This window comes from Magnolia sinica, chromosome 12 (assembly GCF_029962835.1).
Source record: "Magnolia sinica isolate HGM2019 chromosome 12, MsV1, whole genome shotgun sequence".
Classification (NCBI taxonomy): domain Eukaryota; kingdom Viridiplantae; phylum Streptophyta; class Magnoliopsida; order Magnoliales; family Magnoliaceae; genus Magnolia; species Magnolia sinica.
This window is the reverse complement of record NC_080584.1, coordinates 52,709,160-52,732,013: the sequence shown is the minus strand read 5'-3', so window position 1 is coordinate 52,732,013 and position 22,854 is coordinate 52,709,160. Positions and strand designations below refer to the sequence as shown.

General features: G+C 43.7%; 1 non-coding gene across 1 annotated transcript; it reads right to left on the bottom strand.

Annotated features, from left to right (window-relative positions):
- Positions 1-278: 278 nt before the first annotated feature.
- LOC131222119 (small nucleolar RNA R71) lies at positions 279-382 on the bottom strand. The gene has a single exon (XR_009159827.1). It is a non-coding gene; the product is annotated as a small nucleolar RNA R71 (small nucleolar RNA).
- Positions 383-22,854: the final 22,472 nt, after the last annotated feature.

Here is a 22,854-nt window from a genome sequence, read left to right as displayed (position 1 = left end):
ACAGGACAAATGGACATCAAGCCAGGAGTTATCCAACTCCTTCCCAAATTCCATGGACTTGAATCAGAGAGTCCATATTTACATTTGAAAGAGTTCGATGAAATTATAGCTACATTATGTTTTCCTAATGTATCTGAGGATACAGAGTGAAACTCTTTCCTTTTTCCTTAAAAGAGAAAGCTAAGACGTGGTTACATTCACGCGCCCTAGATCCATTGGCACATGGAACGATATGCAGAGGAATTCATAAAAAATTCTTCCCACATCATAAAACGATTACCCTCGAAGCGATCATGAACTTTGCCCAAAAGGAAGATGAAACATTCTTTCAATGTTGGGAAAGGTTCAAAGACTTGGTCAGTTCATGCCCACAACACGGATTTGAAACGTGGCGCATTACAAATTTTTTCTACGATGGACTGACATCTTCCATGCGCCAAATGGTCGAGACAATGTGTAATGGAGAGTTCATTAATAAAGATATCGACGAGGTATGGGACTACCTCGATATTTGGCTGAAAAACACAATCTTGGGACTATTACCCAAAGTCGAACACCACGTCTAGGCCGACTCAATTAAAGGAGAAAGGTGGATTATATCTCTTGAAAGAAGAAGATGATCTCAAGTGTAAAGTGACTACGCTCATAAGGAAAGTTGAGGCCATGGAAGGAAAGAAGGATAAGGTCAATGAAATTGTTTGCGGCATCTGTGATTGCAACATTCACACAAATGAAAACTGTCCTACAATACCTGCCTTTCGAGGAGTGTTGAATGAACAAGCCAATGCCGTAAATAACTATCAAAGACCTTTTACTGGACCTAACTCCAACACATACAATCCTGGCTGGAAAAATCATCCAAACTTTAGTTGGAGGAATGGACAAACGGCGACTCCTCCAGGTTTCTTCAATCAAAATCCAAATCAAGTGAAACCTCAAGAGGAACCGGTTCAAAATCCCATACAAGAGCTGGCTCAGGCAATGCGGGGAATCACAGATTTTATGCAAAAGATAGATTCTCGTATGACGGTTATAGAAAAGGGGATGCTTCCTGCACAACCCCTCCCCAATCCTAAACCGCAATACGAGAATAATGATCCCAGCTCTTCAAATCAGATGGGACATGCTAAATCCATCACCACTCTTAGGAGTGGGAAGATCATTGATAAAACTCTTCCGGTTAGGCCCGAAAAGCCTCAAGAACCAAAAGAGAACAACAATGATGGATCCAGTGATGTCCCACAAAAAGTGGAACCGGAACTTCTAGAGAAGCCAGTTGCTCCATTCCCCCAACGGTTGGTTTCACCAAAACCTCTCTCTAACTCTCAGGATATCCTAGAGGTGTTGAAACAGGTGAAAGTCAACATTCCTCTACTTGATGTCGTTAAACAGATACCTTCATATGCCAAATTCCTAAAAGACTTATGCACGACCAAGCGACGGAAAATTATTCAAAAGAAAATCTTCTTGACTGAGAAAGTGAGTGCCATCCTGAAGCAAGACGTGCCACAGACAGTCAAGGATCCCGGGAGCCCAACCATATCATGTGTAATCGGGAACCATCGAATTGATCACGCACTTCTTGACTTAGGAGCGAGCGTCAATCTGATTCCCTACTCGGTATACAAACAGTTAGGTTTGGGTGAATTAAAACCCACCCTAACCACACTACAACTTGCTGATCGCTCTGTTCGTGTACCAAGAGGGATAATTGAGGATGTGTTGGTCCAAGTTGATAGATTTTACTACCCTGTAGACTTTATCATCCTGGACACTGAACCCATCAATAACATGAGCACTCAGATTCCTGTCATTCTTGGTCGCCCATTCCTTGCCACGTCAAATGTAATTATCAATTGCAGGAATGGTATCATGACTATGTCTTTTGGAAATTTGACATTGGAGTCAAACATTTTTTTCAATAACGGCAGCAATTCAGAGGATGATGACGATTTCCACGATATTAACATGATTGACTCTTTCGTGGAAGATATGACACCTCTGACCTTATCCTCCGACCATCTAGAGACATGCCTGGCCCACTCCCATGATTTTGATGATGACATGATTAGGGAGACTTGCGCCTTGCTCGATACTGCACCGGTACTTGAAGTTAACCGATGGAGGCCACAATTTGAAGAATTACCACAAACTGATGTAGTGCCTCTACCGTCTAACCTCAAGCCGCCGAAGCTTGACCTAAAACCTTTGCCCTCTGATTTGAAATATGCATATTTGGGTCAAGATGAGACATACCCGGTGGTGATCTCTGCCCACCTGGAGAAAGAACAGGAGAGTATGCTTATATCTACTCTCATTGAGCATAAAGGAGCCCTAGGATGGACGATAGCGGACCTCAAAGGAATCGATCCCTCGATTTGTACTCATCACATATATCTTGAGGATAATACAAAACCCGCTCGGCAACCACAACGTAGACTAAATCCCAACATGAAGGAAGTGGTTAAGGCCGAGGTTCTTAAACTATTGAATGTGGGTATTATATACCCTATATCTGATAGTCAATGGGTGAGTCCAACTCAAGTGGTCCCTAAGAAGTCCGGAATCACCATCGTAGCCAATGCTAATAATGAACTCGTGCCAACTAGAGTCACTACTGGTTGGAGAATGTGCATTGACTACAGGAAGTTGAATACCGTCACGAGGAAAGACCACTTCCCTTTACCATTCATTGATCAGATCCTGGAAAGGTTAGCTGGTCATTCCTATTACAGTTTTCTTGACGGGTATTCGGGCTACAACCAGATAGAGATAGCCCCTGAAGACCAGGAAAAGACCACATTTACATGTCCCTACGGCACCTTTGCCTATCGAAGGATGCCATTCGGACTATGTAATGCCCCTGCCACCTTTCAGCGATGTATGCTTAGTATTTTTTCTGACATGGTGGGGCAATATCTAGAGGTCTTCATGGACGACTTCTCTGTTTATGGTCCATCTTTCAGCAAGTGCTTGGAAAGTCTTAAATGTGTGCTGAAAAGATGTGAAGAAAAGAACCTGGTACTTAATTGGGAGAAGTGTCATTTCATGGTTCAGAAGGGAATTGTCCTTGGGCATATCATCTCGTCCAAAGGAATCGAGGTAGATAAGGCAAAAATCGATCTTATCTCTAACCTACCTCCACCCAAGAACATCAGAGACGTGCGATCCTTCTTAGGACACGCAGGATTTTACAGGAGATTCATAAAGGACTTTAGTCTTCTCTCTCGCCCTTTATGTAATCTTCTTCAAAAGGATGCTCCGTACGAGTGGACTGAGCAGTGCCAGGAAGCTTTCACCAAGCTTAAAGGCACGTTAACCACTACACCTATCATGCAGCCACCCGACTGGAACCTCCCTTTTGAACTTATGTGCGACGCTTCTGATTATGCTCTTGGGGCGGTCCTAGGCCAGAGAAAAGATAAGAAGCCCTACGTCATTCACTACGCAAGTAGGACTCTAAATCCTGCCCAAGTGAACTACTCGACTACGGAAAAGGAACTCTTAGCCGTAGTGTTCGCCTTGGACAAATTTAGGTCCTACCTGATCGGATCCAAGATCATTATATATACAGATCATGCGGCACTGAAGTATCTTCTTTCTAAGAATGATTCTAAGCCCCGCTTGATAAGATGGATCCTTCTACTCCAAGAATTTGATTTGGAAATTAAAGATAAAAAGGGAGTAGAGAACGTAGTGGCTGATCACCTTTCTCGCCTTAATACCTCTGATTCCCTTGAGGCGACCCATATCAATGACATGTTCCCCGATGAACAACTGTTTGTAGTCTCCCATTCACCTTGGTTCGCCGATATTGTTAATTATCTTGCTACAGTGTGCCATACCGACACAATGGATCGCGCAAGATAAGAAGAAATTTTTCACCGAGGTGCGCAACTTTTCCTGGATGATCCTTACTTATTTAAATATTGCCGGACCAAATTCTAAGGAGATGTGTACTAGACGATGAGCATCAGAGCTCATCTCCTTCTGTCACTCCGAGGCCTGTGGTGGTCACTTTTCGCTAAAAAGACCACGGCCAAGATTCTCCAGTGTGGCTTTTACGCCCACTATGTTTATGGACACTCATGAGTTTTGCAAAGCTTGTGAGCGTTGTCGAAAATTGGAGCCTTGTCCCGTCGAAATATGATGCCTTTGAATCCCATCCTTATCATTGAAGCATTTGATTGCTGGGGCATCGATTTCATGGGACCATTCCCCCAATCATTTGGAAATCTGTATATTTTGCTCGCCGTGGATTATGTCACTAAATGGGTTGAAGCGATTCCGTGTCGAAAGAATGACCATCGCACGGTCATTAAATTCTTAAAAGAGAACATCCTTTCTCGATTCGGAACGCCTCGAGCCATCATTAGTGATGGGGGCTCACACTTTTGTAATAGACCATTCGAGAGCTTAATGAAGAAATACGGTATCTCTCATAAGGTGAGCACCCCATACCATCCACAGACAAGTGGACAAGCTGAGATTTCCAATAGGGAGATCAAACACATTTTGGAGAAAACGGTTAACCCAGATCGTAAGGATTGGTCAATCCGATTGACCGATGCTTTATGGGCATACCGTACTGCATTTAAAACCCCTATTGGAATGTCTCCCTTTAGACTTGTCTATGGAAAAGCTTGTCACTTGCCTGTGGAGTTGGAACATAAAGCGTACTGGGCGATCAAAAATCTTAATTTCAATCTGGACAACGCTGGCTCGATACGCAAACTTCAATTGAATGAACTTGAAGAAATCCGGAATGATGCGTACGATAATTCGAGAATTTACAAGGACAAGATGAAAGCATTTCATGACCAAAACATTTTGTGAAAATCATTCACGCCCGGTCAGAAGGTCCTTTTGTATAATTCTCGATTACATCTCTTCCCGGGTAAGCTTCGATCTCGTTGGACCGGCCCTTACATTGTTGTTACTGTTTTTCCTCATGGGGCTGTTGAGATAAGAGATCCCGACAATGGCAAGGAATTTAAAGTCAATGGCCATCGATTGAAACCATTTGTCGAGAAATTTGATTCAGAGGACATGTCCATGCCTCTGACTGATCCTGTTTACCAGGACTGATCTCCTAGTCTGATGGAGGTATAGGTAGGTTTATCGCTTTCATAGGATTATGGTAGTTGCTTTGGTCTGGCTGAAGACGTAAACTTAAGCGCTCCTGGGAGGCAACCCAGCTTTTCAACTTATTTCATCATTAGTTAGTTCAATGTTTGTGGGTAACATTACTGCAAACCCTCACGAGACTGCAACTCGTCCACTAGGGGTAACCTAGGGGTTTAAAGGCTTGTTGCATGCGCTAAATGCAATCGAGAGCACCTGCAAAAGTGGTATAGGTAGGATTTTATTTTTGTTAGTGTTATTTTCTCTCTCGTGCTGACTGGATTCCATGCTGCAATCTCTTTGAAAGTCTCTCATGATTCATCATTCAGGTACTATCTTCCCTTCATTTTTTCTTTACTTTTGTTGTTCTATGTGCATTCCATACTCATATCTTTTACATTGAGGACAATGTAGCTTTTAGGTTGGGGGTGGGAGATTAGTTTACCTAATCAGTATTTTCTTGAGCAAAAATTGTGGAAATTTTTAAATTTTTTCTGGACTTTCTGATGAATTCAAAGTGATTGGACGACCATCTTTGATTTAGAATTACAGGATATGGAATGTTGGTGATTTACTGCTCTTGGATTCAGTTGCTCCTTAGATTTCACAGTTAAGTTTAGTATTAATCCATGATTAGAAGTTGTAAACATTGATTGAGTCATGATTTCACATGTCACATCTCACTTACACATTAAGATTTCAGTTTGAAACTGAAGGGTTAATTTGGTGATCAGTAAGCATAGAAGGAACCAACTTGAACAATCACCCGTCATGATAAATTAAAAGGAAAAGATACCGTTGAAAAGGTTAGGCAAAGAATCTTCACTATAGGTATGCTCCCTATAGGTGAGGACTTAATCCCCTTCTTGTTGTTTTTAGTGTTTAAAGAAATTAAAAAAAAAAAAAAAAAAAAAAAAGAGCTTAAAGAATGAAAAGATGATCTTTGAGGCAAGCTTTGGTTATTATGAATTCTCTTGTTGGTTACCAACGATATCCTGAAATAAAGAATTGAATATTAATGTTGAAAGTTGGGATTACACTTTACACCTGTGGAACTCAATGTTTAGGATTATTCTAATTAAGGGACTAATACTTTGAATTTGGTTATGAAGTTTATCGTGTGTTTGAGTCTAGGAGAGAGTAAGGCCCAACATTCATGAATTGTTGAATTTTAAATATCTAGATTGTGTTCCAAAATCACTTGAGTTCATAGAAATTCTCCTGTAATTCTCAACTTATTTTTCGCATACTTTGCTCGGGACTAGCAAAATGCTGGTTGGGGGTTGTGTTGAGGGTCAAATATTGCATATCAGACCCAGTTGTTGCATAGAGTTACACACATGATACTGTTTATCGGACTAATTTAATCGTGTTTGTAATGCAGGGTGTGTTTAAGAGCCTGGACTGAAAAAGGGTGGTAAAATGCATGGATTCGACGCTCCAGAAGCACCAAGGCAAGGCACGGACTCTAAAAGACCAAGAACGAAGGAATTACACATCAGGGACCCAAGAAAATCAAGGAATTGAAGCTCAAGTGGCCTGAAAAGTGTCCATAATGCAAGATCACAGGGTTCTCACCACCTGATCAGTTCGAAACTCCATACGTGGCCTGAGGACCATAAATGAACCGTACACGTGAAATTTCATCCATTGGATCCCTCTGGAAGTGGTCCAATGCATAGATTAGCCCCTTTAATCGTTATGTGGGACCCGCCTGATATCTGGATATGCTTCAAAGTTGGTCTAGACGGTTAAAATGAGATGAGTAAACGGATGGACGGATCAGATTTTACTCATACGTCACCTTGGAACCCAAACACGTGACGTGTGTATACGAGGAGTGTATAGACCGGGCGTGCACCGAATCAAGCCGATCGGGTCAGCGACCTTCTCGCAGGCGGAAACAGCAAACGGACGCTGTTCGTCCGTTTTCGCGTAGTGGGCCCCATCAATTACAGCTCTCGATGATCAGAACCGTCCATATGCTCTGCAAGGTGACCAACATCGTCGCCTAGCTTTTCTTTTTGGCCCATGCACACACACAAAGGCAGAGTACCTGATAAACGTCGGATAGACGGCGGACTAAGCAAGCTTGTGGACCCCACCGATTCTCTTCAAAAAATACTCAATTCCTAAGGGTTTTTCGTCCTGAACCTAGTGGACGGAATGGATTTCTCAAAATACATCACTGTGGGGTCCACCGACCATCACAGCGTTCAAACGTGCAGGCTCTGTTTCGCAACAGAGCCTGCGGTGGATCGTTGTGGGCCATCCTCTGATGGGTTCGGGTCAATCTGAACCGTCTAGTGGATTCCAAAGAGGCTTGAGACCATCACCTAGGTGAAATTTTCCTAGGAAGTAACGTATAGCGGATTTTGATCGCCGAAACTTATGATGGATGGCGGAATACAGCATCCATCGGGCCATACAAGAACCTGCCAAAATCACCCTGTCCTGACTGGATTTCCACGAGGATACCAATGGACGGCGTGGATCTCGTTGACAGTCCCGATCTTGGGCCTCACCAATCATCAGCGGAAAGCATTTTCTCTTTTTCTACGCGAACGTCTGATCGTGTCCCAGCAGCCCACGAACGCAAAAGAGGCAGAGTTCCACCAGGAGTCTGCTGCGAATGGAGAGGAGCAGAGGCGGACAACTGCATAAGAGGGGGAGGCTTTGGGACGTGGAGAGGATCGGATCAATTCGGAGGGACGTGGCTGGCGGTTTTGGTTGCTGCTGCACGAGCAGGGTCGTGGGCTGGAGGAAAAAGGGGAGGAGAGAGAGAAGCACGTCCTGGGTGTTCTGCTGCTACGTGGAAACAGTGGGGTTCGGCTGCTGCTACGTGGAAACGGTGGTGTTCTACTTCCTTTTTCTTTTATTCCTTTCCTTTAATGTTTTTTTTTCTTTTTTCCTTCTTCTTCTTTTTAGTTGGAATTTAACCTATATCATGCTCGGCTAAACCTCTTAGCTAAGGCTAAGAGGTGAAGCTTGTAAAGTGATGGGAGTCTTTATTTATGCCTTCTTTTGGTTTAAACTGAACTGATGTGGCTTTTTAGTTAATTAAAGGAATGTTTTGTGTCTTTAATGATCTGTTGTGACTGAAATTACAATGGATCTGCAATGGCCTTGAATACTTTCTTTCCAGTTTTATATTCTCAGGAAGCCCTGTTGTTCATCATTGTCCCATGGGCATGGTAGGATGACAGTACCCTTCCTGATCTTCATACATTGTTGATTGGTTGGTAATTAGTTTAACCCTGTTGTTTGCTATGTCTCCTGGGCATGGTTAGATGATGGAATCCATCCTAATTTATATACCTTTCATCTCTTGAGAACCAAATCAAGTAAGTTCAGTTTGAATTCCATCTGCGAGCATACGATCTCCCTGATCTCTACAAGTGGATCCTCTGAATCCCTAGTTCCCTTTCTCAGAATTCCTGAAAGTCTTAGATAATTCTTCCACAATTATTTCTTAAATTCTATTTGGTGTAGATCACATCTTAGTCTAGTTCTAGTTCTACTTGGTTTCAGATAACGTACAGGTATCAGTCCCTGTGGATTCGACCTCGGTCTTACCGAGTTTATTACTACATCACAACCCTGCACTTGGGGTGTGAACAAGTTTTTGGCGCCGTTGCCGGGGACTGACAGTTACGATTCTCTGAAATTTAATCATGTTTGTGATGGTACATAGACATCAAGGAATATCTGAGCATCAGAAGTACCTGGAAGAAGCAACATCAACCGATCGTCGCACTATCCAGCAGCTAGTAGCCCAGTTCACGATCACCAAGGGCATCCTATACAAGCGATCCTTCAACCAAGTCCTTCTCTGTTGCATGGATGAAACAGAAGCAGATCATGTTAGAAATCCACGAAGGACTATGCGGCCCACACATGAACAGACATGATTGCAAAGTAGATCTTACTGCTCGGTTACTATTGGTTAACGATGGAGAAAGATTGCTGCAGACACGTCAGGAAATGCTTCAAGTGTCAGGAACATGCGAACCATATCCATGCGCCTACTTCTGAACTCTACAACTTGACAACGACATGGCCCTTCTCTATATGGGGACTTGACATCATCGGAAAAGTCAGCCCCAAAGCTTCAAACGGGAATGAATACATTCTGGTAGCAGTAGATACTTCACCAAGTGGATAGAGGTAGCATCCTACACCACCATCGCAGCATCTCACGTAGTCAAGTTTATGAAGAACAATATCATCAGCCGATATGGGATCCCTCAGGCCATTATTCCAGACAATGGAACCCCGTTCGTCAATAAAAGGATGGGCGACTTCCTCTACAAATTCAAGATTCAACGTCATCGGTCAAGTCCCTACCATCCTCAGATGAATGGTGGAGTCGAAGCTGCAAACAAGACTATCATCCGCATACTGTAGAAAATGGTTAAGACATATCGCGACTGTTCGGAAATGCTCCCATACACACTATGGGCTTATCAGACATCTGTACGGTCCGCTACAGGTGCAACTCCATACAAATTTGCATATAGAATGGAAGCAGTATTACCAGTTGAAATTGAAATCCCATCATTCCAAGCATTATTAGAGAGCAAGGTCGAGGAAGGCGAGTGGTAGCAAGCAAGATACGATCAGCTGCATCTGGAGATGAAAAATGCACGCGTGCGTTGAGTCACTCACAATGCTACTAAAGAAGGATCGCATGGGCCTACAACAAGAGGGTCCGAAAAAAAGTTTCAAAGTCGGTGACATGGTCATGAAGCGCATCCTACCGCCGCACTTGCCAAATCCCAGAGGAAAGTTTGGGACGGATTGCTGATCATTCGGGAAGTACTCCTAGGAGGTTCTCTTTGGCTCACCAGTGTGAGAGGAAAGATCTTCTTGAGCCCATCATGCCGATAACATGAAAATCTATCACGGGTAACTATACCTAACCTTGTCAGTGAGTACAATCGCAAAGCTATATCCATCACCCCTCTCCAAAAATTTTTTTTTTAAAAATCCATCACTCCCCCCACTAAAAGATATCCATCTTTCCTCCCGCCAAATACAAACAACAAAAGAAGAGTACCCTTCACTTCTCCCATCAAAGAAGAGGCTAGTACCCACTCAAACAACGGAAAAAAAAAGAGAAGAAAAAGACAGAAAACCTCAAAAAGAAGACCGAGAAGAAAATACGACTGCCCCACATCCCGAACTAATCCGACCAAAAACAACTTACGATTGTGATCAAAGACAAGGATAGGAAGGTAACCAGTTGGCCGCTATGAAGGAAGTCTCTCCGTCTCTCGGCGCTCCAAAATAAATTTTTAAAAGAGAGAGAGAGAGAGTAAAACATGTCTAAGCAAAAAGGGCAAGTTGAAAACCCGAAAGGGCAGCTCGAGTAAAAACAGCAGGCATGTATTGGACTTGGTGAAAACCTGAAAAGGCGCCAAGGGTAAAAACAGCACAGCTGCCAAGGGGCGGGTAAGATCAAAAACTCAGAACATAGTGAAAATCTGAAAGGATACTAAGAGCAAAAATGACGAGAAAAGCTGGTCGTAGTGAAAATCTGAAAGGGCGTTACGGGGAAAAAAATGGCTGACAAACAAAAATGAAAAAATAAAAGTGCAGGTATAGGAGAGGCCAAGGCAACAAGTACGATGAAGAGATATAAAGAAAGGACCAACTTCGGATCAGTGTTCTATCGGACTCTGCTCAAATCCAAATGACACGATCTTGGACACATTCTTAGGGAACCAAGATCCCAAGTACACAACCCAAACTACTGCACATAATGTGGGCTGAGCCTAATATTCTGATCCCAATCATCCAAAGCACAAATACAAACATGAGCTAGTACTCACAAGTTTTTGACACACACAAAAAATCTTTTTTCTTTTCAAAAAGTCTTTTATATCATTTATCTTTCTATTTATAAAAAAAAATGGGGAAAAAACAGATATATATCCATCCATACAAGACAAGCAGCTAATCAGATTAAGGACCCCAAGTAAGTCCCTATCACTCGTACATTGACAGTCTCTACCTGAGCCTCTCTACCTCCATACGCAGGTAAAAGACCTCATCCCTCTCCAGGCGATGCGTGGCGAACATGATCTCATCGTACCGCCTCCCCACTGCTAGCCGACGGGGCATGTCCTCATAGGAGTGACGAAAGACAACAATCTCTGATATCAAGTGGTCGTGTCTTGCAAGAAGAAATGACGGATCAATGAATGGTCGCTCCTCGAATGCCTCTAGTGAGTCATTAACACAAGAGGAAGATGAACTATGTCATTGACCATATCTCGATCAACGGCCTCATTTGCCAAGTGCCAACCTGGGACCTGACGATAAAGCGACTACTCCACCACCCATCCTTGATATGACACTGTAGCTAAAGGTGGAGCCCAAGACTCAAACTCCAGAACCGCCGCATCCAAGCAACCCTACCAAGATATCTAGACTTGTCGATACAAAGATATCAAGTTGGAAGGAAGAGGAGCATGTCCAAATCTGAAAAAGGCGAAGTCCGGGACATCCTTCCAGAAACCAAACTGCCGAAGAAATCGCACAGGATGGTAAGAGCAGTACCCTCGAAGACCCAACAACAGCAAAGGAGTGCAAGCTGCGCTATAAATCAAAGGCGAGTGGCAGAGCCATGGAGCCTCCTAGCTAACCTCCCATCCCTAGAGCTGAGAAAACATACGGCAGTACAGTGACTCAGTGGCCTCAGCATTGGAAGGAAGGCCATTAAGCAACAGATATAGCACATCGTCACGACGAGACTCAAGCTACATAAGCGGAGGAGTCATATGGAGGTGCTCCCACAGCCATACCTGGATGGAGGTATGAGTGAAGTTCAAAGGCACAAACAGGCATCCGAGTAGAAGAAAAGCAAAAATGAAAGATACCTGGAGGAAGGAACAATAGCCCCAGAGGATACGAGTATGGCCAATAGAGAAATCGGTTAAGCCCAGAAAGAGCTCCGCCAACACCATTGAAACAATACTTCTACGGCCTAGGACATGGCGGAATGCATCTAGTAGAACTGCCAATGAAGACTGCCACCAGCCTGAGAAGAGCAGCTCACCCAAGACACAAAATATCAATGCATTTAAGTACTGAAGCTGGCGATCAGATCCATGGCCCCCTCGAGCAATCGAACAGTGATCATACAAAACCTCGAGCGAAAAATCATCAGCTCCACCCTCTGTAGTGGGAAAAGCAGCTGAAAAACCAAACCAAGGGATCAGGTCAGCTAGACGAACCAGCTCAGATGAAGGAACATAAGGCTCCCGAGCGAGAGGAAGACCAGATAAGCACGCAAACTCCTCCAAAGATGGGCCCAGCTCCAAATCATTGCAGGAAAATAGGTTCAACACTGGAACCCAATCATACGAAGCCGCACTCAATAGTCATCAATCTAAGCGAACTCGGTGGAAGTGAAGAACCTCTCGGAAACCCAAGGAGCCCAGCTCAAAGATCTCAGACTTGGTCAAGCTCTCAATCCAGATATGCAACCGCTCAGAACAGGTGCTGCGTGGCTGCAATCGACAAGCCCAAACAGGCACACCCTCTATAATATGGACCCCCAGGTCAACAGGAGAATCATCAAAGATGTGCATCCCCTCGTCCAACAGATCTCTCTCATGGTGACGGAAGAAACCAGACTCACCCATCGCGTCTCACAGAGTGTTCTGAAAAGCTGAATAGGTGGGCCCGAGCAGCCAATGACCACCACATTAGGAGCAGTCTGGAAAGCACATGCCCCAAGAGCTGCAATGCCTAAAGTATCCCAGTAGCTGACTGGACCGGTACCCTGATCCCTGACAATAGCCGCCTGTCCCATCACTACCTCAAAGTCCTCACCGAATATCTGACCTATGCCATCCGCAAGGAGTCCATCACCCGCCAGATCCAAACCGCTCGAACCACCAAGGTGGGGCCCATCACCCATCCGAGCCCGATCCATCGCATCCACACCGTCCACCATTACCATCCTATCATCCACACCATCCATACCCATCACTCCCATGGGCCCACCAATCGAACCATCCATCACCATCATCGCATCATCAAACCCATCCATCCTCATCACACTAACATCCACAAACCCTGGTGGTCCATCTGGCGTAATCCACCAAGCCCATCCAACCCATCAAATCCTCCTGGCCATATCTCATCTTCACCATTAATAGTGGGAGGAGAAATGTCATAAATAGCATTGACTTCCTCAAGAGGGCCCACTATTTCGCCATTAACCTCCATCCAACCACCTTCAACACCCATAAATGGGTCCACACCTACCACACCATCACCATTGATGTGGGATCCACCAAATCCAGCCATAATAAAGACAAAAGAAATAAAGGACAAAGAGGAGAAGGAGATAAAAGGAGAAAAGACAAAGGAGAGAAGAAGGGGACAAAAGAGATGGATTCGGAGGTCAAGGCGGAGAAGGAATATTAAGAAAGGTACTGAAGAATGTACAGAGAAGAAGAAGACTTGCTGGAAGAAAAGATGGAGGAGGCGGTAATCGAATTACCGCTGCCGGTACTCAAAGTACCGTTGCAGGTACTGACACCCCTGTATCACTATTGCACCTGACAAGACAGGGGAACAGACAACAAGTCATCAGGCGATAGTCCGACTACTGTTGGCGGTAATCCAACTACCGCCCTGGCCCACAATTGCACGGAATCAAGTGTGGGATCCAATTCCAAAACCCTGGAGCCTAATTCATCTCCTGAAAAACTGTTTGGGCCATCAGCAATAATGTTTTAGAGTCTAAGGGTAGAGAAGACAGGCGAGAAAGTTTTTTTTATATATATCTGAGAAAGGTTGTACAAAATAAGCATACCGATCACATGATACAACAGAAACTAGTCATCCTTGTCATGTATATATTCATCTCTACCCTTTCAGCGAACATGCGGACCCAGAAGACCTCCACCGGCGAAACTCGCACCATCACCAGGAGCATAAGCAAGCTGCAGTATGGGACCAATATCATACTGGTCACACCATAAGTTGTACTCCTTCACCGGGTCGACAAAGGTGCTAGCATCAAAACCCTCCAAAGCAACAGCCAGCTCTCGCTTAGGCACCGCTCTCCAGTCAGATGGACCAGATGGGGGACTGAACGGAACGAGCAGACTCCCATCCAACTACCTAAAGAGTCTCTCGCTGAGATACCACTTCGTCACTTGAGGGTCTTCCAGGATACGACGCCAGTTCGAAGCCTGGAAAGCCCCCTGGGCAGAAGGAGCAATGGCCGCGTTTAATCGAAGGTACGGCCGAGTACTGAACTGCAAAAACAGAGGGCACACATAAATCACAAAGTACAGTGTTAAACAGCATAGGGTAACACGGGACAGGGCAGTTACATCATCAGGGACTAGAGCATCTATGTTCGACCTCCAAGCGAGATCAGAAAACATGCACGTACGGCTGCGGTTATCCTTATACCACAACATCATGCGAGGAAAAGGAGGAGAATGATCAATTCGAGTGGGCACCAAGTGAGGGAAATGGTCAAAAAAGCACACCTACATGCGATCACAGTCAGGAATTGATCCTAATTATCCCAAAGTAGAAAAATGTGAAGAAGCATATTCAAAGGATACCTCAATGACTGGATAAAAGCCAGTCAGAAACCTGCTGATACAGCAGCTGGCCTTGTCTAGTCCTTCATACAGATGGGTGAGGAGAGCCATATTCCAATTGTATGGTGTGGGGAAGGAGATATCTGCCACCATCGTCAACAGACAGAACTCACCAGCTCATTCCCATGACAGAAGATCATCGCCCCCATAATGTATAGTATCAGGGCACGGGCCTTCACGATGGCTGCGGCCTCGGTCTCAGGAATATGTCGAGTAAAGTTCGATGACAGCCAGGTAACCTGAACCAATGGCCGGAAAAATTCGAAACATCCGGCATCATCCCCAGCAGACTCATCCAATCATCCTCCGAAGGTATCCGGAGGTCATCCTCAAAAGGGACAGATCCCCCGTCATACCTAAGGCTCAGCTGCATATAGATATCATATGGGGTGATCCCCCCTCTCCGAAGGGCAGATGAAAGGTATGAGTCACAGTGTGCCATTGCTCCGTCAAAGCCGACAGAAGAGACATGTTCGTCTTACTCAGACGAACCTGAAACAAACTAGCAAATGGAGTGCGCTCCAGCACATCGAAAAATAGAGGTTGAGGGTCATGAAACCAGTCTGGCCAGTGGGTCCTGACTCCCTGACCCCTCAGGATCACAAGAGCACCACCCTCACGAGCCACATCAGATAAATGGTGACCCTCAGGAGGCATGAAATAAGGATCGGCTGACTGACGAGAAGAGCCAGCGTCACTCCTACGACGAGGCATGCTGCACAAGCAAAACCCACAGGTAAGCACCTCCTTACTGTCAAGCTTAAAGTCAAAGCCCTACTCAAAGCCCAAGTCGAACAGTCAACAGTTAAAGGTCCAAGTCAATGGTCAAGATTCTCAAAGCCCATTCTCAAGGCCCATCCCAAAGTCCCATTTTTCAAAACTCATTCTCAAGGCCTATCCCAAAGGCCCATTTTCAAAACCCACTCTCAAGGCCCATCCGAAAGGCCCATTTTCCAAGGCCCATCCCAAAGGCCCAATTTTAAAACCCATCTCTAAAGCCCAATTTCAAGGCCCGTCTTTCAAAAGCCCAAGCCATTTCTCAAGGCCCATTTCCCATAGAGTCCAATGAAATCACATCCAGGAACCACATCTCCAAATTAAGGTCCACCTCAACTTGGCCAAATCAGAATCATGATTTGGGGCCCACTCAAGGAAATTCATCCATACATCAAATCAAATAAATCACATGGGATGTACCACAAATGGCGGCCTACCATCAAGATCCACACCATCAGAAATGCTCAAGTGGGCCCCATATCATCCATCCTAAGGTCCAGATCGTCCAAAAATAAAAAATATAAAAAAAATATAAAAAGACAAAAGAAATTCCAAATAAAAGAGTGGGGCTCCCTTTCTTATCACACCCCACTCTAACAAAAAAAAATATATATATATAAAAAATAATAATAGAAAAATCCAGCCAACTCTTTGGCCCAAAAAAAATTCAACAAGATCCAGCGGTTGAGATCTAGCCAAAATGGTCAAGGGCCCTGATCATGGTTCTCCTAAGCCCAAAAGGAAGATCCAAACCCACTAATGGATCCTCCAAAAACCCTACAAAAATGATCCAACAAAAATCTAGCAAAAGTCCATTGATCAATCACCTGAGAAACAAAGAAGGAAGAAAGGCAATGAAGGGCCACAAAAGAAATCCACACTCAAGAGCTTCCTGGGAGCTACAATGGCTCCCCTGGATCGAATCAAGGATGGATGATATAGAAAGAAGGGAAACAATGATCAGACCAGTGTTCAGCCCGAACCAATGGACAACTGCACGGCCTGACGGTAATCGGACTACCACCGGCGGCAGTCCGACTGCCGCCCCTGACCAGATTCTCTTGGGACAGCGGGCCAGTCCCCTATGACATGATGGAATATCCAGTCCTCTCCTAGATCTATTGTAAAAAAAGCCCAAAAAGAAGAAAAAAAAAACAAAACAAAAAGAGATTCCTCCCATGAGAAGGTCAAAATTTCATGAGAAATTCAAAATCTCATGGGAATCTTGATAATTTGAAAATAAATTGCCAAAAAATATAAAAATAAAATAAAATAAAATAATGTTTACAGCCCCCATTATTTTTAGAGGCCATCTGGCCACTTGATCTAAACCTTACAATAAAAATCGGACGATCACGACCATTCGTGAGAGCGGACGGATTTTTCAAAAATCCAAAATATTTCAAACCTTAGCCCCATTAATTTATTAGTGGAGGCCATCTGTCAATTTATTGTAAATAAAAACCGAATGACGATGCCCACTTGCGAGATCGAACGGATATTTTTCAAAAAATCTAAAATATTTTCAAATAAAATCCCCAAGGAGTCTAGTTCTAAAGAGATTAGTTTTCAAAATAAAAATTTTCAAAATATCACACGCGGCGCGCAGTACACTGGGGAATCTTCCATATTCTTCAGTTACAGTCAGTACAAACAACTAAATAAGATTTGATCTCTTCCAGTTTCCCCGGAGGATGATTGAATCCGTACATGATACATATACGATTGGCCTGATCTCTATATCTGGATAGTCGTACAAGTGCTAGTAGAAATGATTGGATCCATCTCTGGGAAGAATAATCAAAAGTAACAACAATCCATTGTAACCAAAGTATCAGAATCAGCAGACTGCATGGCAAAAGATTACCTACACATACCTAGTCCGAGATGTTCAAAAATTTTGATCGAGTCCAAGTCGGCATAGTGAGTTCCTTGTAAGGCCGCACCAATGCGCAGGGTAGCTAACCACTTGGACGATTAAACAAAACGAATACTCTTAGGGTGATTACATAGCAAAGGAACGACAGATTAAACAGTACGAGAATCCTCGTAAAGCGGCACCAACGCGCAGAGGCCCTACTTTTCAGACTTACCCTCCAATGTTATTAACAATCTGACGTGAAAAGGTTGTGATTGGTGACCCGTAATGTCGCACCAATGTGCAGGGACAATCACAACGTTTTCCTCAACCCTCATGATATGTGCAAGTCACATCTTTTCTAAATAGTCAACTGACAATGATACAATGGCAGGCAACAGATTCGAATCATTATCCTTTTTTACTAGGAGGGTGGGGTGTCCACTCGCTTTGGCCTTCCGTTGCTCACAACCTGGGCCAAAGAAGGGCATCTGTAGACACCCCACCCAGGCTAACACTTGAAAAGGCAAGGATAATCTGGGCTATGATCAATAATCCGAACTCGAAACCCTAATTCAAACCCTACCCGAACCCGAAACCCTAATCCAAGCCCTTAAAACCTCCCAAACCCAGCCCGAAGTCCTAAATCTATGACCTATTCGAGCCAAGTCATCCTAGAAATACACCAGGCTGAGCCAAAAACTCGAAAAAGGACCACTGGACAAACCAGCGCGCCACACGAGGATCGCACGTTCAGGCCCGGCCCGAGCCCAGTAGTTTGACTACCACCGGTGATAATCTGATTACCTCCGTTCGCCGAACGCGTGTGTCCTCCGAGCAACAGCTGGCACAGTGTTTGAAAGTCAACTTTCTTCATGAATTACCCCCCTATTCGATCCTATTTACCATTTTACTAAGCCGAAGAGCCAATGAGAGCGCACTATGTGGCATTTCTCTCTCCTTAACCAATCACCACTTGCCACCTCAGCTTTTACTCCTCTTAAACCTCACAATTACCGCAATGCCATTAGAGAATGTTCTAAATAGCCCTCCCCTCCTCTCATTAACAACAACAACAACACATTAGCCATCTCCACATCCAAGAGAATGAGAGAAAAATGGAGAAAAAGAGAGGGAAGGAAAGGGAAGGAGCCCCCGAGCCTCCCAAGATTCTATCCTTTGGCCACCCCCTAGCCTTTCCTCTTGACTCTTCTAAACCTAGCCCATGTTGGTCATGTTTTAATCCATGTTATAGCCTATCTAAGTCTAAAGCCAAAGATCCATTCATCTCATACACCATCATGACATTTACTCCCTTTTTAACCCTCCTGCTCCTCTAGACTCTTAGCAAGCGTATGCTCTGTGACTTGTCATACCATGGATCCTGTCACAACAGAAATTCCTAGTAGTCTAATCCGATCTTCTTATCCCTTTGCATAACCATCATCACATCCGCCTTCTAGACATGCGTTTGGATGTATGCTCTATGGCTTGTTGAAACTTCGGATCTTGTCACATCAGAAATCTACGCATGTGTCTAGTCTCATCCCGACCATAACATCCATCTTCCTTTGAGAGTATTTTATTACACTAAATAAAGACTGTACATTTGTACGGAAAGAGACGGTGCCTAACACCTTTCCTCTTTGTAACCGAGGTCTCTTACCTGAAATCGTGGATCGCAGACCAAGAGTCAACTTAAGGTAGGAGAATCTTCAGATTTCTCCAACCTTACGTATTTCGCGGTTCTAGCCAAATGTGGGATTCTGAGATTTATCAGCTAGTGGCGACTCCCATATCCATAAATTAGCCTAATCACCCTCACTGCAAAAGCCAAACATCCAGATCAGCGTGGGCGCCGATTTCCAGCGTCCACACACACACACTTAATAGTTTAGAAATTATGATACGTTGTATTGTAACTTATGGTTCAACCTATTGAACTTTGGAATTTTTCTTACAAACATTATATATATATATAAAACACGAACACACACCCCCACACACTCACGCTAGTGGAATTTCACCACCTATGGGTACTCGAACCCTTGACCAAGTGTTGAAACTCCAGAGAGTCTACCACCGGAGCAAGAGCAAGGACCCATAATAATTATAATATTATTGTTGTTGTTGTTGTTTTTGAAAGTAATAGGTGCCGGATATTGCACCCACCTTTTATTTTTTATGAGGTCCATCATCATGTATAATGTGTATATGAAATCCGCTTCCAAACTAAAAAGAAGAAGAAGAAGAAGAAGAAGAAGAAATTGTCTTATGATTCAAGTGAGCTATATCAATGGAGACAACTGGGAGAGCACCCACCTTAGTAGTGTGATAGGTTGTGTCGCATGATGGAATTTAATTAGCCCATGCATCCCTCCTAGTGACCGGGTCACTAAGTTAATCGATGGAGTGGATTAGCTGTTAGCCAGGTATCAGCTTAGTGGGTGTTACCCTTACTTTGTGGGGCCTACCTTGATGAATGTATTTCATATCCACGCCGTCTATCTGTTTTTTCAGCTAATTTAAGGATGTTATCTTAAAAATTAAGAACATCCAAATCTCTGGTGGACCACACCAATGGAAAAAGTGGCAACTGACCATTAAAAGCTTTTTATAAGCCACAAAAGTTTTTGATCAAGCTAATCTTTATATTTTCCATTTATCCCGTTCTTTTTAAACTTATAAACGGGTTGGATGGAAAATAAACATTACAGATGTGCTTACAATGGGCCTTGAGAATTTTTTAATGGTGAATGTTCAATCATCACTGTTTCTTATGGTGCGGTCCAACTGATATTTGAATATGCTTAATTTCTAGTACCGTGTCCCAAAATGGTCTGGAAAAACGGATGGACGGAATGGATATACAACATATCATTAAGGTGGGCCCCTACCGTAAAGGTAACACCCACTGAACTGTTACCCGGATAACACCTTATCTGCGTCCGGACATTGACGTGGTTACAACAGACAGGCCCTGGCCCACAAATGGCCCTTATCACCATAAATGTTTGCCACGTGTATGGTAAGAAAGGAACGACACACTACTTTTCGGGTTACCATCTTCACCGGACAAATCAAGATCTTGACAGTAGCTCCGACATCTTGCGTCACAGATTGAGAAATAAGATGGCTGGCTTGTTTTGACTTTGCCGATAGGTTGGATTTGGTTTTTAGAAAATCTTAGATACTCTGGCAGACTAGGGTAGATGATATGCAGTCATTTGGAAATTGCTTAAAAATCGCATACGTTGCATATAACTAGTTAAATATTAACTGTCTAAATTGTTTATGCTAGATTAGATGTATCAGTATGAGCAAAAAGTTACACTTATTTTATTATTTTACTGTTGAATTTGTGGACAGTTATTAGACGGCTGAAAATGAAACATATCCAATGATCCAGTCTAAACAAACAAGTCTCTCCTAATTAGAGGTTAGGATCCAATCATAATTTGGAATTGTGGACTAGAAACAGTGAATCCCACGATTAATTTGGTTTAGTTTTTGTTAATGTATCCTGCTTGGAAATTTTCTAAGCACCTGTGCATCAAGCGTCACCACGTGTCAGAGTATCAAATCAGTTCCCTCTATTGGGGACTTTTCGGCATCCCATCAAGCTGCGTTGCTGTACCTGCTTATAATCAATGTATATGTGCGGCCCACGTGAAAAGATGACCGGCCTGGATTTTGGCACAGACCATATTCACATAAGGACCCGCCCGGTGCATCGCAGGAATCACGCGCATGTGTGCCAGGTTAGCACGTGTTAGGATTGAGTCGCTGTATAGCACAGTAAACTCAGTCTGCCATATCGTACGGTTAACTCGGCTGTGTTATGCAGAAACCTATGGGCCTGTTTGGATTTACAGATAGCTCGGATCACACGAGATTACATTTACGAATAAAATATACACTTTAATGCATGCGTTGGAGTCTGAATTCAAATATGCAGTCTACGCCACCCTCGAGTATGTTGCTGGACCAGTGTACTATTACATCCATATATATTGTCAGGAAAAAGTACTTCAATTAGTGCAAGGCCTTCGTTACAATGCAGTGACAAAAAAAAAATAAGATCGAAATGGTTACGTGGTTGACATCCACAACTACACCATCATACCTTCTCATCGTCACTAAGTGGAACAAGACCCTCAAATTCTTACCTTCAGGTCTGAGTCCCTTCCCAGCATGGTTGCATCTTCATCTTCATCAAAGACAAAGATTACATATTATAAGTCTCTGGTTATAGCTTGCAGTTCATCTCCTTCCTACTACCATGAAGAATCTCTTCAGACAAACTTGGTCAAGACAAGTTGGGGGTTTAGCTTTATTTTTATTTTGTAGGGAAAATGTGATTTCTTGAGTCACTCCATCATGTATTCGCCCCTTCAGGGGTGGATATTATTGGAACACCTCATACCTCTGGTACATAAGTGTTACCTCTTAAACCCGTGTTTGTGAAAATTGAAGCCCATTAACCAAACTACTTGAACTTAAACCGTGAGGGATGGACTTCCAAGACAGCATTGAGGTCATCCATCACAATGCCTAGAGGCTGACAGGGACCTCACAGCGATTAAGTAGTTAAGTTTAACTGATCACTCCAAGTTAAATTTCTGTAGGCCACAAATACTAGCACTTTACACTACCCTCAACCTCCGAGAATTAATAAATGGGCAACCGGACACTTGAAACCCCTAAAAACCCACTTCAACCATCAAAATAAAGTCAGGGACCCATCTAACCATCAGATCGTGATATAGGGGCCGGATACAGCCCCGAAAGGTGTGTAACGGCCTACCTGGACCTCATCATCGGGCCAAAGTGGGCCAGGACATTCAAATGGGTCCCCCAGAGCATTTGTGTCACGCCCCAAACTCAGAAACCAGACTCACAAAATTTTTGATCGCTGAATTTGGTGCCGACAGCCTCCTTACTACCCCATTCTCAGGTCCTGGCACCCATTTAGCAGATTTCGATCATGGGATCCTACAAGGAGGATTTTCAACATCAGTTTGATTCCTAATAAGCATAACCAAAGGCATAACCTACAAACAACAACCAAAAACTTCATTACATTTTCACTATGATCAAAACTTATAAGTACAGTGCGCGAAAAAGGGAAATAGAATGATAATGAACGAAAAATTCCAAGATGATCTGCTAAGCACTTCTACCTCAGCGCTGCTGCGGTCCAACGTCACTTGCATGCAACGATCGTGCATAAGCTTATGGAAAGCTTAGAGGGCGGTGAAAGTGTGTGCGTAATGTAGTAATATAATTATGCAATATCAGAGTAATGCAGAATATGATGATGAATTGGCCATACCAAGGCTATGCGATACAAGGCATGAATGATGTCGGTCATACCAAGGCCATGCGATGCAAGGCATGAATGATGTCGGGTATACCAAGGTCATGCGATGCAAAGCATGAATGATGTCAGCCATA